This window comes from Eubalaena glacialis, chromosome 1 (assembly GCF_028564815.1).
Source record: "Eubalaena glacialis isolate mEubGla1 chromosome 1, mEubGla1.1.hap2.+ XY, whole genome shotgun sequence".
Taxonomy (NCBI): domain Eukaryota; kingdom Metazoa; phylum Chordata; class Mammalia; order Artiodactyla; family Balaenidae; genus Eubalaena; species Eubalaena glacialis.
In genome coordinates this window covers 105,911,740-105,929,392 of record NC_083716.1, presented here as the reverse complement: position 1 = coordinate 105,929,392, position 17,653 = coordinate 105,911,740, and positions in this window count along the sequence as shown.

The window sequence follows — 17,653 nt, the reverse complement described above, 5'->3', positions numbered from 1 at the left end:
AACTTTGAGAACCGCTACCTTGTACTGTAGTGGGGGGAAGAGAGAGGAAGGAAAATGAACATCGGGTGAAACGCGTTCAACTCCGCGTGCTGTGGCGGACGGGGCACGGCTCATAGGGTGCGCCCTCCCCTGTGACCCTCCACCACCCTGCTGTCCTCCGCGGGCACCTCGGGTGGTCTGGTTACGTAACCGGTGGGGTAACTCTCACCTTCATTCTGGGAGGGGGGCCCGAGCCCTTTGCTGGTCCTGTTGCTTTTTCATTTAACTTCACCTAAAACTATGAGGGGCCTGGCGGAGCGCTGGGGTTCTGGCCAGAAGCCCCGCTCCTTCTGTGGTAGCAACACTATTGTCCCAAGAGCCCCCCCAGGGCGGCTGCGTTGGCTGGGGGGGCAGTGACCCCGACCGCCGAGGGGAAGCAGGGGTGGACAGCGGGTCCCCCTGGTGCTCACGGGCCACCTTCTCTGTCTTCTCAGGATGTCCTGTGGCTAAATCGCTGCCTGAAGGGCCGGGGAGGGGAAGTGGGTTGCGACACCTCCCTCCACCCCAGCGGCTCAGGGCTCCCCTGCCGCCCCCAGCCTCCACCCTGTGTCCAGACACCTTGTGCAGAATCTGGGGCCACGTGGTCCATCGCACCTCTCGTCCCCCCCAACCCCTGCTGGTCCCCTCACAGCCGGGTCGCAGGGGCTGCCCCTCCCGGATGAGTGCTGCCAGCCCTCCATCCTCCGCTCTGCACCGTGACCCTCCCCACCCATCCTCTTCTTGACCTGAGCAACTCTCTGGAAGGACAATGGGACGTGGCTGAAGTCCCACCCCTTGTGGCCCGCCCCAACTCCCACCCCCGACCTCGGGCTGCCCTGCCACGCCCCCCCCAGCGAGCTTGTTGGATGACAGGACTCTCGCTTGGGGGGTGCGGGGCCTGCTGTCCTGGTGGTTAAGTGTTCTGAGCATCACTTAAGGCCCCTTCTCCACACAAGGCCTGACTTGCCCCTCTCCTTGGTCCCTGCCCAGCTCTTGTCCCCTGGGACAGGACACTTGAGCCTGGTCTGCCAGCTGACCCTGAGGACCAGGCCGGACTCTGCCCCAGGCCAGGGGTGCATGCTGTAACCACAAGGCTCTGAAGCATCAGGCACACCCCTAAGAGCTGGGAGACCAGGGCCACGGCCACCTCGACCCAAGTCCCAGGCTCGAGAGGCCAACGGGGCCAGAACATGCAGGCGGAGGAGCCTCTGAACGGCCACCATCCTCCCCGGAGGCTTCGGGCAGAAGTCATGGGTGGGGTGGCGGGGCCTTGCCTGGGACGTCCCCAAGACCCTGCTGCCCTATAGACGCTGCTTGAGGACTCCTGGCAGGTGAGAGCAGGCCAGCAGGCCACCCAGTGCTCCACTGATGGCCCGGGGCCAGCCCCAGGGGTCCGTGGGAGGGAAAGACCCAGAAAGGAAGAAGGCGCAGGCCCCTCCCTCGGGGGGCAGCAGCCCCCACACGCAAGGTCAAGTGACAGCCATGTCCCCAAAATACAGTCTCAGCTCAGGCTGCTACGAAAGACTACTATCAACTGGGCGACTTAACAACAACTGGGTGACATAAACAACACATTTATTTCTCACAGTTCCGGGGGCTGCACATCTGAGACCAGGTCCTGCTCCTTCAGATTCCGGTGAGGGCTCTCTTCCTGGCTGGCAGATGGCCCCGTTCTAGCTGTGACCTCACAGGGCCGAGAGAGAGAGGAAGCAAGCTCTCTGGTGCCCCTTCTTATAAGGGCACTAATCCCATCATGGGGCCCCACCCTCACGACCTCATCTAACCCTAATTACCTCCCAAAGTCCCCATTACCATCACATTGGGAGGTGGGGCTTCGAGTTATGAATTTTGGGGGGGGGGAGGGGGACACAATTCAGTCCCACCCACTAAGCACGAAAGGCCCAAAGGCAGGCGACCAAGCCTAACACTCACTCAGCTCATTTCCCAAGCACCTTCCGAGTACCAAGTGCAGTGATGTGAGATCACAGAAAACATATACACTGGTCTCTGTCCCTGGTCCCTGACACAGAGCTCCTGAACTCCTTGTAAATTCCTAAGTGATTAAAGTACTGGGAGCATCTTTTGTTCTCATGAGGTGACGCTGGGTGGCTCCTGGGTGGGGCTGGTCACCAGAAAGACCAAATTGTGATTAGATGCTTGGAATTTTCGCCCCATCCCCCAGAGAGAGGAGAGGGGCTGGAGATGGAGTCAGTGTTGGATGACGCCCACGTGAGCATCATCAACTCCCTGCATCAACTCCCACTGGTATGTGGTCAGAGAGCGCCCAAGTGGAGGAACCAGGAGGGCGATGCTCCCAGGCTCCACGGGGACAGAAGCTCCTGTGCTTGGGATCCTCCCAGACTTGGACCCCGCTTCCAAACGAGGTCACGATGGCAGGTATTGGGGGTAAGGACTTGACCAGATCTTTCTGGAGGGCGCGATCCCACCCCAACACGAAGGTCGTGGTGAGTGGCCCCAACCTCCAGGAGCTAGTGAGTCTAAGTTGTAAGTGGCAGGATTTCTGCCAGTTTGGGGAGACTTTCTCAACTGGAAGAGCCACCTCCCCCCAGGCCTGCTGGGGACCCTCCCCGCCCCCGTTCGGGACGCCTCTCCCTGGCCTGGCCGTCGGGGCGAGGTGAGAGGCATGGCCGCCTGGGATCCATGGCAGCAGCTGCTCCCAGCCCCCCAGGAGGGGAGGAGCTCCCAGCCGGCCCCAAACAACACGGGCCCCTTCACAGAGAGGTCGCCCTTCACCTGAGGGCCCCTGCAGGCGAGACTCGAGGATCACTGCCGGGACGGGAACAGCGGAACTGTCCTGGGTCGGGAGGTCTTGCTTCAAACCCCACCCGGGTAAGTTCAGCCGGATAACCAGGCTGGTGCAGGGCTTGGAGCACTGAGAGGCAAGGCTCACAGCGTGAGCAGGGGCTGTGGGCAGGTGACAGATGTTGGTTTGTCTGCAGAAGCTCAGAGAGGCACCGGAGGGGCTGCTGCGGCCCCCACCCCATCGCTCCTCTCAGAGCCGGGCGCACAGAGCGGAGGGCCGCAGCCTTTGCTAAGGTCGGCAGCTGCCAGACCCCCGGCCACACCTGCAGGCCTCACCCCAGCGCTCTCTGCTTGGGGTCCTGCTGAAGGCCTGCAGCTGATGGTGAAAGCCAGCACTGCCTCCCCCGGAAAGCTCTCCTTCCCACTGGGGACGCTGAGGGTCCCCGGCTTCCCCAGCCATCTCACAGCGCTCAGCCTGCCGCGGCCAGAACCTGACCCCTCCGGGGCGGGGGCGGGACCTCCCGAGGCTGTCCGTCTCCGGCGGGCCTGGCACGCTGCGGCTGAAGGACAGACATTAGTGAACCAGGGCATGGCACTAGCTCCCGAGCCGGCATCCCCTGGACGGGCCGGGGGGGACGAGGAGGGAGAAGCAGAATCAGAGAGACGGGAGGTCGGGGCGCGGGAAGCAAGGGTGGTGAGAAGCACCCAGAGCCCCTCACAGACACGTAAGGCTCGGCTGCCCGGGGGCGGGGGGGAGGGCAAAGCTCCCGAGGCCACAGGAAGAGACGGGCAAAGGGCGGCCAGAGCCGTGACGCGGCCGTGCCAGGCACGGCCAGGGGCCTCGCGGTGCGCTGAAGCCCGGGCTCCCAGGGCAGCGCTGACCTGGTGCAGACGTGCCTCTAGACCCGCAGGCCGCCGCCTCGAGCCCCAGGAGGCCAACCAGGGTCCGAAAGTCTGTTCCGCGCCCCAGCGGCGGGGCCAAGCCCAGAGCTCTCTTGGTGCGGCCTGGACCTTCCATCTCCGTGGACAGAGCAGCTTCTGCCGGAGGGACACAGGCTGCTCAGCCAGAGGGCGCTACGGCCTGGGCTGGGGTCTGACGGCACCGTCAGCCTCCGGGAGGCCGGCGAGCCGAGCCGGGCACGGCAGCCCCTCCCCGGGGCCGCGCACCTGTCGGCCATGGCCAAGCCCTGCCACCCCCACCCGCAGCTGCCCCAGCAGCGCCCCGCGGGCCTCGGTGCAGGGGCGTGGGGACCCGGAGCGGCCCCGTGTCCCGCCCCGCACAGGGGCCCCGGCAACTCTTCCGGCTCGGGGACCATCCTGCTGAGTTTGGATGCGCCGGAGGGGCTCAGCTCAAAGGCGCACACAGCGTGGGAAAGCGACGGCCGGGGACCTGGAGGGGGACAGAAGGGCCACACCTGCCAGACAGAGCAGCCCAGGCAGCAAGTCCCCCAGGTCAGCGAGCCCGCCCCTGCTGCCCCCGCGGCTCAGGGGCTGGACGGCCTCCCATCACCCGGCACCGGCACCGGCCGGGCCCGCCCTCCCTCCAGCCTCCCCTGCAGCCCGTGCCCCCGCGCGCCCCCCGGGGCCTCCGAGAGACTTGAGCAACAGAGCCCTCTCACAGGCCTCCAGCCGCGTTGGGGCTCCTGCAACGCCCCCCGACGGGCCAGACGGGAGGCGCAGGACCGCGCGAAGCCCCACCTCCTCCCTCAGCCCTGAGACTGCGGGCCTCCTCCCCTCCAGCCCCCCGGGGCAGCTCCCTTTCCGAAAGAGCCCCACGCGCACCGTCACGACGGCTGCGACTCCCAGCGCCCAGAAGGCGCCCTGGGAGGGCAGAGACCCAGCTGCTTCGGAAAGATGCTACTCGGTGAAAAGTCACCCCTTTCCCCGCGAGCTCAGGAAGGACTTGAAGTTTCTACCTCCCCCTTCCCAACTGCGATTTTTCTGGCTACGGCGTGGACTTCTCAGCTTGGAGGTTTTTACTATGATCTTCAAGTGGTCCGTTCATTCTATCTTCTTCAGGTAATTTGGTGTGCCTTCCCTCTCCTGTTCCTTTTTGCAACAGTTTTCAAATAAGGGTTGAACTGGAACAAGGGTTCACCTTCCAGGAGGTCTCGGTCGTAACGTCGCGCCCCGAGTTGCCCCTCCTCGCCTTTCTCTCCGGGCCCCGAGTGTGCTCTCTTCCTCTCCGTCCTCTGGCTTCTTCTGCTTCCCTGAAGACGGGATTGTCCTCCAGAGCACCTTCTAGTGGTGTCTGCAGTTCTTCTTTCTCTTGATGGATTTTTGACGGCTGTTTTGGTCACAGTTACTCGAAATGGGATGTGTTTCCACCCATGTTCTCAATCTTTCTGGTGAGGCTGGCCACAGCCCAATGTGCCTGAATACCTAGATTTCTCACCTTTCAGGTCTTTTTGAAAATTCTCTATGTTAACTTCAAGTAAAGATTGGGATTTTCGAGCTTTTATTACTTGTCTCCAGTGTTTGTGTTGCCTTCAAAAAAGAACAATATGAAACATATTATCTTCCATGACTGTAAACCCCAGGACAGGACTGACTTCTCAGCCCACTGATTCAGTAGCTTGATGACATTAGCAAGGATCCTTCTGTCTGCTGCTGCCTTCGCGGTGGCTTCATCCTCAGCCTAGACCCAAGATGCCGCAGCCGCTCCAGACGCCGGGTCGGAGAAACAAGGGAGCATCTCATTGCCAGCTCTCGGCTGGGAACGAGGAAACCCTTCCCAGAAGGTTTCTCCTTCCATCTCACTGGCCTGACCTGGGTGAACGGTGAACTACATTGATGGGTTTTCATTCCAGGATAAATCCTACTTAGTCATTATGTCGCATTCTTTTCAATGTATTACTGGATTCAACTTGCTCAAATTTTGTTAAGATTTTTTATACCTGTGATTGTAAAAGATGTTGGTCTGTAGTTTTCTTTCTGTTGTTAAGTCTCTGTCTAGTTTGAGTAACAGGGAAATGCTGGCCTTGTAGAATAAGTTGGGGGGTGGGTATTCCCTCTTCCATTTGTTGCAAAACTGTGTAGAATGAGTGTTATGTCCTCCTTAAATGGTAGTTAAAATTCTCCAGTGATACCATCTGGGCCTGAAGTTTCCTTTGTGGGAAGACATTTAACTACAAATACACTTTCTTTTGTTTGCTCATTTACATGTCGTCTAAAGCTCCTTTGTCCGATACTGACAGTAGCTGCAACAGAGACAATATGGGCAGCAAAGCTTAAAATATTTATATCTGGTCCTTTTGAGAAAAAGTCTGCAGCCTCCTGGTTTAGTGGATGAAGCCTGAGTTTAAGAGTTGACTGATGGAGTTACATATGAATCTCAGATATTTTCCTCCTAAGCGAAATTTCAGAGAAAGTTACTTAGCACTCATGAGCCTTAGTTTCCTTATCTGTAAATTAGAAACACCAACAGTCAACTCCTTCTATAAGGCTTATTTCATCTCCAGCCTAAGACTATTACCGTAGACTCTTATTTTGTCAGTTTGTTTTTTTCCCATAATTTCTTCTATACTGATATGACTACTCAGGTTATCTATTTCTTCTTTTTTTAAAAAAATTTATTTATTTTTATTTTTGGCTGTCTTGGGTCTTCATTTCTGTGCGGGGGCTTTCTCTAGTTGCGGCAAGCGGTGGCCACTCTTCATCACGGTGCGCGGGCCTCTCACTATCGCGGCCTCTCGTTGCGGAGCACAGGCTCCAGGCGCGCAGGCTCAGTAGTTGTGGCTCACGGGCCTAGTTGCTCCGCGGCATGTGGGATCTTCCCAGACCAGGGTTCAAACCCGTGTCCCCTGCATTGGCAGGCAGATTCTCAACCACTGCGCCACCAGGGAAGCCCATATTTCTTCTTGAATGAGCTTTGGTAGTTTGTGTCTTTCAAGGAATTTCTCCATTTCTTCTAAATTGTCAGCTTTATTGGCATAAAGTTGCTCATAACATTCCCTTATTGTTTTTTATAAAATTTTTAAAATTTATTTTGTTTCTCTTGAATGAAAGATTCTTTAAATTCTACAGGGCTTTACAATTTTCAAAAGTTTCACATACATGATTTCATATAATCCCCCTTATTATTCTTCAGGATCTGTTGATTCTGTTGTGATGTCTCCTTGCTACCTGAAAACTGGGTTTGCCTCTTGGTGGGTGTCAAGCCAACGAACACAACCAAGCCGAGATCAGGAGAAGGAAGGATTTACTATTACTTGCAGCAAGTAAGGAGAGCACCAGGGATCCTTCCCAAAGCAGTGTCTACCCAAACAGCAAAATTGGGGATGTCTTAAGCTAAGAGTACATGCATACTCATGAGGCGGCTTGAGCAGAGGAGAATTCAGCATAGAATTGGGGCAAAGGTCAACAGAGTCCAAGCTTTAGTTGACTGCAATCAGGAGGGTCATCATCATCATTCCATCCTCCACCTGGGAGGGGGCCTGAGTTCCTGAAGAAGAACTTCAGAGACATATTGTTCTGTGTATCCCTTGAGGAGAACCAGGACCCTGCCCCAAGGCTGCACTATTGTGTCTTGACTGCTCCTCCCTTGTCTCTGCATCCCCTCCCTTCCCTGATTAGCAGCTGTTTGAACCTGCCCTTTGGAACGCAGGGAAGGTCGTGGAAGCTGAATGAAGCCTATTTCCTACAAACAAGAATCAGGGGGACACAGAAAGGACTTGTACCCAGGAACCCCACAGGGTCCTGCTTGGTTTCAACCTCTCTATTAGTAATTTGTGACTTCTCTCTTTTTTCCCTGAGTTTACAAAGAACCGCCTTGTGGTTATTTTTATTTCCTCTATTATTTTTTTGGTTTTCTTTTTCATTGATTACTTCTCTATTATATTCTTTCTTCTGCTTATTTTGGATTCAATTACTTTCTCCTTTTACTATTTTTGTAAGGTGTAATCTGGGGTCACTGACTTGAGTCCTTCTTTTCTAATATAAGCGTTAAGTGCTATCAATTTTCCTTTGTTTACTAATTTAGCTGCAGCCAGCAAATTTTGAGATTATGTGTTTTTATTTTCATACAATTCAAAATACTTTTAAATTTCCCTTTTGATTTCTTCTTTCACCAGTAAGTCATTTAGAAGTGGGTTATTTACAATGTTCATTGCAGCACTATTTACAATAGCCAAGACATGGAAGCAACCTAAATGTCCATCGACAGATGAACAGATAAAGAAGATGTGGTACATATATACAATGGAATACTACTCAGCCATAAAAAAGAATGAAATAATGCAATTTGCAGCTACATGGATGGACCTAGATATGATCATACCAAGTGAAGTCAGTCAGACAGAGAAAGACAAATACCATATGATATCACTCATATGTGGAATCTAATTTTTTAAAAAGATGAAACAAATGAACTTGTTTGCAAAACAGAAACAGACTTACAGATATTGAAAACAAACTTATGGTTACCAAAGGGGAAACATGGGGGGGGGAGCGATAAATCAGCAGCTTGGGATGAACACAAACACACTACTATATATAAGATAGATAACTAACAAGGACCTACTGTATAGCACAGGGAACTATACTCAATATCTTATAATAACCTATAATGGAAAAGAATCTAAAAAAGAATAGATATGTATGTATAACTGAATCGCTTTGCTGTACACCTGAAACTAACATTGTAAATCAACTATACTCTAAATAAAATTAAAATTAAAAAAAAATGAGCAGCAATCAAAAAAATTTTTATTTAAATAAAGAATATGATGGCAACAACCACAAAAGAAGTGGGTTATTTAGTCCCTAAATACTTGAGAAGGTTCCAGATCTCTTTCTGTCACCGGTTTCTAGTTTAATTCCATTATAGTCAGACAATATACTTTATATGATTTGAATGTTTTAAAACTCATTAAGACTTGCTTAGTGGCCAGGATATGGCCTCTCCTGGCAAGTCTTCAGTGTGTACTATAAAGTAAACATACTCTAGTGTTACCGGGAGAAAGTGTTTTATGAATGTCAGCTAGGTGAAGTTGATTGCTGGTGTCCTCCAAGTTATCTATATCCTTGTAGATTTTCTGTACACTGTTAGTTACTGGTCTCAGCCGACTGACAGTGATGCTATCGGCCAGGAATGCCTGAGGGCACTCATCTGGGCCCTACAGACACTGCCCCCCACCCTCCACCAGGGCCGATTTGTGGCCGGACAGGCCCTTGTGGTTCTTACTACGATTGCAAGGTGCACCTCAGCAACAAGCAGCAGGGAACTCGGAAGAAACAAGGTTTACTACTCACAGGTCCTGGAGGGCACTGGCACATCCAGGGCACACAGAGATGCAGGCAGAGAGAGAGAGAACAGGGCCTTGGGTTCCACCTTTATTGAGGTTGAGAATGGGGGCCTAGGGTTTCATGGGTTCACTCTTTATTAGTGAACATAAAAGTAAGAGCAGGAATTAAAAGTATGAGAAGGGAAAAGCAATGTCACTCAAGGGCCAGTTATCTGAATGACCCAGGGCGTTCTAAAAGGGAACTTCATGGGTGGGGTGGCCTCTTTCTTTATCTGTGTAGCTGGCAATGTGTCTTTGAAATGGATGCCTTAGCAGTGAAAAGCTTAAGGTCAGGCACTTACAATTAAAAAAGTGAATTGTCAGGCACTTATACTACAGGGGTATTGAAATCTCTGTATATAACTGAGGATTTGTATATTTCTCTTCCAGCTTCTATTAGTTTTTGCTTCAAATATTCTGAAGCTCTGTCCTTTAGTGCAGTCATTTAAGATTATTATGTCTTTTTGGTGAAGTTACTCTTTTATTATTACCTATTGTCTGTCTTTATTCCTGGTAGCTTTCCTTGTTCTGACTTCATTATTTTTTGTTTTATTGAGGTGAAATTCACAAAGTATAAAATAAACCATTTTAAAGTGTACAATTAACTGGAATTTAGTATATTCGCAATGCTGTGCAGACATCATTTGACAACATCAAATGTTGTCTAGTGCCAACATTTTCAGAATCCCCAAAGTGAAACCGAGCAGGACCCTGTGGGGCTCCTGGGCATGGAAGCCCTTCCGTGTCTCCGTTCCTTGTTTGTAGGAAATAGGCTTCATTCAGCCTCCATGACCTTCCCTGCCTTCCTAAAGGCAGGTTCAAACAGCTGCTAATCAGGGAAGGGAGGGGATGCAGAGACAAGGGAGGGGCAGTCAAGAAACAACAGTGCAGCCTTGGGGCAGGGTCCTGGCCCTGCCTCAAGGGATACACAGAACAGTATCTTTGAGCTCTTCTGCAGAAGTAAAACCCCCAACAAATGGAAGAGGTTAACTACTTGATGAAGCATTCTTCATTCCAGAGAGAAGGTCACAGTTTGACAACCTCCAGACCCACAGAAGCTCATCAGGAGACCACCTGAGGCCAGATTAAAGGAATGCAGGCCCAACACACACCCTGATCCTTATCAGCAACCCCACCCTTGAACCACTGCTGTAAAACTCCTCACCAAATCCACCCCCAACCCCGCCCCGGGTTGGGACACACAGTTTTGAGGGCACGAGCCCGCTGTGTCCCCCTCTGCCTGGCAAAGCAGTAAAGTTGTTCTTTTCTGCTTCACCCCAAAACTCTGTCTCTGAGATCCAATTTGGCACTGGTGCGCCGAGGCCGAGCTTTCGGCATCCAGGGAGACCCCACGCCCATTAAGCACGTCCCCCACCTGCAGCTCCTGGCAGCCACTGACCTGCTGTCTGTGTCTGTGGATCCACCTGTCCTGCATCTCTCACAGTAATGGAATCGCACGACATGCGACTGGTGTCTGGCTTCCGCTACACAGCGCAATGTTTGCAAGGTGCACCCATGTTGTAGCACGTCCTTTATTCCTGTCCATGGGTGAGTACTGTCCTGCTGTACGGACAGACCACATTGTGTTCATCCATTCGGCCACCGACGGACACCTGGCTGTTTCCACCTCTGGCAGCAACTTTCCGCTGCCGTGAAGCCAAGCGTATCTCTGCTGCCTCCCCGCCCGGACTGTTTTACGTTCTGGCCCCAGGATCCGCAGCTGCTTCAAAGACTGCCCTCTGTCACTCTGATCACGCCTGTCCTCCCTTGATAGGGCACCAGGCTTCCAAGGGGTCTGACCCCTACCCCCCATCTCATATGCACACACACATGCACAAGCAAGCACACGTGCGCGCAGGCCAGGGAAAGGCTCTGTCCTCAGGGGAGTGGGTGGTGTGCGCCACACCCACACCCCCCGAAATAACTGACGAACAAGGATGCTTGTGAAGCCAAGGAAATCTCTAACTTTTGTTTGCATTTTAAGCAACATGACAACAGGCTGAAAATTACACACATTTCTGTAAGCAGCCATTTTGACCCCTTTGGACTCAAATTCCATAAACTCTGTTTTTCAGAGCCGTTTCTACTCCCAAACCCTCACTTTAGGCTCCCCCAAGTCCCCACCAAGTGGCAACAGAATCCTCGTACCATTTGGTGTCACTGACCTTGATCTTCCTAGGGAGTCCGGTTTTCCCACCCTTGTTTCCCACCATCAGCGCAAATGTCAACAAAGCAAAAGGAAAATTTCAATATTATTATACAAATAGCTTTGACCTCCCATGCCCCCAGGTTCCCCGAACTAAACTTTGAAAACCTCTGGACTGAAACATCTCAAAGTCAGGGACTGAATCATTCTCTCAATATCCTCCTAACATGCCTCGTAAGCCCCTATGGGCTGGGTCCCCCAAAAAGTGCAATAAGTGAGCGCTGGCTAAAGGCTCAGCATCTTTGTGATGCAAGTTTTAGGGACGGCACATGAATGAAGGCTCTGGGACTTGGAAGTTAATGTCAAGAGCTCAGGACCCTGAGGCCAGACAAAGACACTACATGTAAAGAAAATTACAGACAAATATCTCTTATGAATATTGATACAAAAATTCCCAACAAAATACCAGCAAACTCAATTCGGCAGCATGTTGAAATAATTATACACCATGACCAAGTGGGATTTAGGCCTGGATGCAAGGTTCAACATACAAAAATCAATGAATGTAAAACACCACATTAACAAAATGAAAGAAAGTAAAAACACATGGTCATCTCAGTCGATGCAGAAAAAGCATTTGACAAAACTCAATCCCCTTTCATAGTAAAAACACTCAACCAAGTTGGAATGGAAGGAAACTACCTCAACATGATAAAGGCCGTAAAACCCACAGCTGACACCATGTTCAATGGTGAAAGACTGAAGGCTTTTTGTCTTGGTTCAGGCTGCTTTGACAAATGATCATAACCTGGGCAGCTTAGACAGCAAACGTTTCCTTCCCACAGCTCTGGAGGCTGGGAGGCCGGGAGCAGTGCTAGGCCAGGGCCCTCTTCCTGGCTCTGCCCTCCCGTGGCCTTCCTCGGCACATGCGTGCAGAGAGAGGTATCTGTGTCTCTTCTTCTCTGTATAGGGCATCTATCCCATCATGGGGGCTCCGCTCTCATGATTTCATATAAACCTAACCACACTCCAAGGGCCTCACCTTCAAACACCATCACACTGAGGATTACTGCTTCAACATGTGAATTCTGGGGGGACACAAACGCTCAGTCCATAGTACTTTTCCTCTAAGATCAGGAAAAAACAAGGATGCCTTTTTTTTGCCACTTGTACTGAATATCAGAAGTTCTAGCCAAAGAAATTAGCCAAGAAAAAGAAACAAAAGGCACCCAAAATCAAAGGGAAGAAGTAACGTTATCTCTGGATATTCACATGCCATGTGAATATTATGCATAACAATTAACTCGAAATGGATCAAAAACATAAATGTAAGAGCTAAAAAATATGAAACTCTTAGGAGAAAATATAGGTTATAGAGAAATCTTCATGACATTGGATTTGACAGTGATTTCTTGGATGTGACACCAAAAGCACAGGCAACACAAGAAAAAATCAGATAAATTAGACTTCATCAAAATTTAAAAATTTGTACATCATAGGACATTATCAACAGAGTGAAAAGGCATTCCACAGAATGAGAGAAAATATCTGTGAATCATTTATCTGATAAAAGATTAACATCCAAAATATATAAGGAACTCTTAAAATTCAACAACAAAAAATAAACAATTCAGTTTAATAATGGACAAAGGATTTGAATAGCCATTTCTCCAAAGAATATACACAAATGCCCAACAAGCCACATGAAGATACTCAACGCCACTAATCAACAGGGAAACAAAAATTAAAACTACAATCAGATACCACTACGCCCATCTGGATGGCTATTATAAAAAACAAACTAACAAACAAAAACAGAAAACAATAACTATCGGTGAGGATGTGGAGAAACTGGAACACGTGGGCACTGCTGATGCGAATGTGAAATGATGCAGCTGCTGTGGAAAATGTTTTGGCAGTTCCCCAGAAAGAATGACATTATCGTTCTGCAATTCTACTCCTGGGTTTATAGCCCAGAGATTTGAAAGCAGGGACGTGAACAGATACTCATACACCCATGTTCACAGCAACAGCTAAAAGGTGTAGGGGAGGAGGATTTGCCACCCAGGAATACATCTCTTTAGAGCATTAATTATTTGCTTATTTTATAAGAAACAGCAGACACGGGGGAAACTCTGAAAACCCAGTAGGAGTCACCTTTTTGTAAGAGACAGGGACATTTACCAGGGGAATCTCCACGTGCAAGGGCGTCCCCCTCGCTGTACCAGGAACACGAGGACGACCGAATCTCTAGCAGCTCCTAAGGGCGGAGAAGGTAAGGACTTCAAGAACCTTCCCCTTGTTTACCCGGCCTTCCCTGGTCACCTCTCATAACCGACTCTCCCCATCTTCAACATCTTCTTCTGCCGTTAGGCAAGGACGGTATCTAAGGTGAGGGCTTCGGCCGTTTGAACAAGGTAGTCAGGTTGTCTGGGTCTCTCCCAGGTCCACATGTTACTGGACTTGGCTGGATTTTCTTCTGTTAATCTGTTTCATGTCAGTTTAATTCTTAGAGCAGAAAGAAGAGCCTAGAAGGGCAGAGGGAATTTCTTCCTCCCTGACAGGCAAATGCCTCTTGACGGATGAAGGGGTGAGCAAAACGGGGTCTGTACAGACAATATAATTCTGTCTTAAAAAGGAAGGGAATTCTGACACCTGCTACAGCATGGATGGACTTTGAGGACATTAGGCTCAGTGAAGTAAGCCAGTCCGGAAAAAACAAGCACTGCAGGATTCCACGTACATGAGGCACCTAGAACAGGCGCATTCATAGACACAGAGAGTAGAAGGGTGGGTGCCAGGGCTGGGGGAGGGGAGTTGGTGTTTAATGGGGACAGAGCTTCAGTTTGGGAACCATGGGAAGGTTCTGGAGCTTATGCCGGTGATGGCTGTACAGCAACGTGAATGTACTTAGTGCCCCTGAGCTGGACGCTGAAAAATGGTGCAATGGAAAATCTTATGCATATTGTATCAGTTTAAAAATTTTCAATTTAAATTGTTAAAATGGGTAAACTGGTAAATCACATATTTTATCCCAGTTTTTAAATTTTTTAATTTAAAAATTTTAAACTGTAAAACGGTAATAAATTTTACATCATATAGCTTTCACCACAATAAAAAAATTTTTTTTAAATAAAAAACTTTTCAAAAGCTCCTTGGAGGGGAGAAGAAAGTGCAAACGCAGGAATGGCAAGTTCCCCCAGGCACAGCAACAGCCTGGTCCCCCAGCCCCCAGGCTCCCCAAAGCCACAGAGCCGCCCTGCAGAGGCTCGCGGGGGGCAGCGGTGCTGACCGGGGAACCGCTCACACACCCTGTGTCCCTGCCCGGCTCAGGGCAGCAGTGGTGGCCCCCTGTCAGCCCTCCGGGCGAAGCGGGGCCCGAAGGCAGGGGTGCGGGGAGGGCGGACGTCCACCCGAGACTAGGAAAGACCCCGGAGGCTGCAGAATGCAGGCGCCGGCCCCCACCCTACCCAGCGGCTGAGACTGAAACAGAGCCGGGGTCCCGCCCTGAGGCCTCGAGCCCTGTGCCCCGCCCACCCCGGGGCTCCTGGGCGTGTCCTCCCGAGGCCTCCTCTCCCTGCCGGCCTCCGCTGGCCCCGGGAGTGGAGGTGAGGGTCTGGGTTCTGGAGGCTGAGCGGCCGCCGGCCGCCGCAGCCTTCCTCGGGACGCGTCCCCTCGTGGGGAGCATCTCGCCACCAGCCCCGCCGTCTCCGGGCCGGCAGTGGGCTCTCTGAGCAGAACGCACCTAACAGATGCGGGAGGACGCACGGGCCGGGTGTCCTTGGTGGCAGGAGAGGGCACAGACGCTCGCGGTGCCTTCTGAGGGGGTGTCAGGGTGCCTCCTTCAGGACTAATGGAACACAAGACCCGGGCCTCCTGGGGCGTTGACAGCACGAGTACACACAGCCACCGCCTCCTGCCCCTCCTGCCACCGCCTCCTCCTGGGCCTTCGCCGGCCACGCCCGGCCCGGGCTGTCGAGAAACTCTCTCCGGGTAAGAACACCCGTGGGCGTGTCCAGTCCTCGCAGAGAGAGCAATCTGTCCACAACCGCACCCCATGGGTGTCCCCCGGGCCGGGCGGCCTCCTGTAGCTTCTCTCTCAACCTGGCGCAGCTGGGGCTCCGGCAGGGCTGCCCGTGGACGCTGCCGACCCACAGGCCGGGCCGGGCCAGGCCTGGCCGTCCACCGGAAGGGCGACCACAGAGCTACTTCACTCTGCGTCACCACCAAACGGGCTGCTCCCTGCCCCGGCCCCCCGGCCCCTCGGGTACGTCGCCTGCCTGCGGGTGCTCCCAGGCCCCCTCCGCCCCGCGCCCTCGAATGCAGCCAAGCCTGGGGCAGCAGCCGGCCTGCAAGTCCCCTCTGGGTCTGTGGCCAGACGGGAGGAGAGAAACGTGTGTCTCGTAAGCCCGCCCTGGTCCCCACCCTCAGTGAGGCAGGACAGGGGTGGCTCGGCATCCCGCTCTGCACCCTGGGGTCCGAGGTGGAGAGGAAAACGGCCCTCCAAAACCCCCGCTCCTGGGACGTGGTGACAGAGAGGGGCAGGCCACCAGAACAACACAGCGGCACACGAAGGAGGACCCCCCCCTGCGGTTTCCGCGCGGGGGTCACCAAACCCGACTCTTCCACACAGCTCGAGCAGCACCCCGAGGCCTCCTGGCCCCTGGGACTCGGGGTCTGATGCCCGGGGCCCGCTGTTTGCTGTGCGTCCTGCAGCGCGGTGTCCGCTGGTCACCTTCCTAAGTTTGAAAGAGCTCCCCCGTGTTGGTGGGTGGCGGGAGGGCTGGGGTTACTGGTGGGGGCACGACGCCCCTGTGCAGAACAGCCTGGCGCCCAGGAGGTGCTCAGCCCCCGGGTGCTGTCCGCCCACCCAAGCACGCTGGGCTCGGAAAAGCAAAGCCCCGCCCGTGTGCCTCTCGGCTTCGCTCTGCGGGGTGTGGGAACCCGGGACCCCAGCAGGAAGACCAGGGCTGCTGAGACAGCAGGCCAACCAGGTCTTGGGGACCCGGCTTCACCGGCACCCTGGAACCCTGGGGGCGGATGCGCCCTCCCGGATGCAGAGACCTGGAGGGCCCAGGCTCCCTCGGCTGCCCCACTTCGTTCTGCCTTTGGTTTTAGGGGGAGCCCCGCAGCTCGGGGGACACAGGGCAAGGTCGGACGTGGCTTTCCTTGCTCCAGGACAAGCCCTCTTCTCAGTTCAAAGGTGTCCTCCCTGGGCCTGAGGTGACGGCAGGGGCAGCGGCACGGGGGCGGCCGGCCACCAGGTCTCGCGGGAAGGCAGCAGCAGAGCGGGGTTTCTCCTGCACCATGCTGCTCCTCCCGGGATGCGCTGGGGATGGCCGGGGGTGTTTCCAAACTTCCAGAGCGCCTCTAGCCCCATTACAGCGCCGCTCTGCAACGCGCACTGCAAACGGCAGTGCTGCTGCCGCCCCGCCTCGCATTCGTGCAGCAGCGACTCCTGCTGACGGTCCTGCTGAGGAGAGACGCGCCCGGCAGGCGGGTACCGCACGCCCAAGAGACCGGAGCAGCCCGTCAGACGTGAGTGTTTCACAGAAGCTTTATTTGCGGTCACACCTACGGCTGCCACCTCAGTGCACAAGCAGCTCACAGCTGAGCGCAGCGCTTCCAGTGCAAGGCGTATAAAACCGTGGACACGTGGAGTGAAGAGTGCACTCGATGAAAAAATAAATTACACTTTAAAAGCCACTGCAAAGCTTTACACAGATAAAAAGTAAACACAAAATAGTTAGTGAGGTCCTTGTAACCGTCTATCGCATCCAGATATGATGCTCCGAAGGCCCGAACGCCTCTCCGACAAAGAGAAACCTGGAGCGTGCCTGAGCTGCTGTCCGCACCACGGCGACACCGGGGTCCACGGGCACCGCGTCCAGAGCTGGAGACGAGCACAGCTCCGCACCTGCGACCTCGGCCGAGCCGGCTCAGGGCAAATTTCCGTGAACCAAACAACGTCCCTCATCCTGGGGGCTAACCGGTAGCGGGAGCTTCCAGCTTTCTTCTGACCACTCGGGAGCCACAGCGTTCACATTTGTGAGAGCAAAAAAGAACAAATGACAGGGCAATGTGTATTATGCACTAGAGGCCTCCAGGTTTCAAGCAACCACAAGGCTGAGGGCAAGATGAGTCAGAAGTGCGGAGACCTGACGGCCTTTGGGGACGGAGGCCCAGGCCTGCCCCGGCCCACACGTGAGTGAGGGTTGCCGGGGCCTCCACGGCCAGCCCGCCCGCAGAGCCCATCCGAACACGTGCCGCGCACAGCCGAGCCCGCGCCCCCGCCTCGCCAGCCCCGCGAGCTGCGGGCCACCGCGGGGCCCTCACCAGCCCTGCTCCGGACACAACTGCCTGCTGGCCCGCCCTCGAGGAGAAGCTGGGGACCTGGCTTCTCTGGGGCCTGACTCAGAAGAACAAGAGAGCCTTTCCCGTG